Consider the following 975-nt stretch of genomic DNA (forward strand, 5'->3'; position numbering starts at 1 on the left):
GTTCAACCCATTACACTCAGCGTTACAGGTTCATGCAATGGGTAAAGGGCCTTAACTCAGGAAGATTGTATAATGAACTTGTGAACATGCATCATACTTAGTAATACTATTTACCATTTAAAGATATACAGAATAAGGCAAGTCTCATTTCAGACCATTGGTACTTCGGTACATGTAAAGACGATCTACCATGAATGTGTGACAAGTTTTCATGTGTGTCTGCTTCCACAGCTGACAAGACTTAATACACCAGTCAATTACTACTTTACATCTACCATGCATGTTTTAGGAGTCAAAGTCTACTAAAAATATACCATACAAATACTTTTACAACAAGAATATCTACCATAAATACAAGTACTACAAGTCTATTCAGAGACAAAAGGGTAATTAAAAGGCTTTATAATTTTATGCCCTACAAGCTCTGAAACTCTACCACTGATCAATAAGTTTGCACCTTATATAGATGCCATACATGTACATTAGTTAATGTCAGCTGAGATTTAAAAAAAAATGTTTTTTAATAGAAAGCTGAATGCATTCCAACAGAGGTGTCTTGGAAAGATCCTAGGGGACACTGATATGGATCAGATTACCAATGTAAGAATATATAGATACAAAGCCTCTTGGCAAAGAAAAAAGGAGGATGAGATTGGCAGATATATTCTAAGAATGCCATCAGACTATGCTCTCTAGACTTCAATATCAGATTTGTTTGAGATCTTGTGAGAAATGGCGAGGTCTTTTACAAGTCTCAAGAAAGTGCACTCACCGTTGAGCTACAAATAACAACTGCACTTCAGGTTTTTTTGCAAGCGGCAGCTTTCAGAATGTAGCTGGCGATGTAGCTGGGATATGTTAGAGCTCACAGAGCCACTCGATTGCAGCTGCCACTAATTCTATATCAAGAGCGGGGGACTTCATCAATTTTTGGAGGCACAGATCGCCACCTCCAAGAAGGCATAATTCGCCAAG

Source organism: Lytechinus pictus, chromosome 2 (genome assembly GCF_037042905.1).
Source record: "Lytechinus pictus isolate F3 Inbred chromosome 2, Lp3.0, whole genome shotgun sequence".
NCBI classification, from domain to species: Eukaryota; Metazoa; Echinodermata; class Echinoidea; order Temnopleuroida; family Toxopneustidae; genus Lytechinus; species Lytechinus pictus.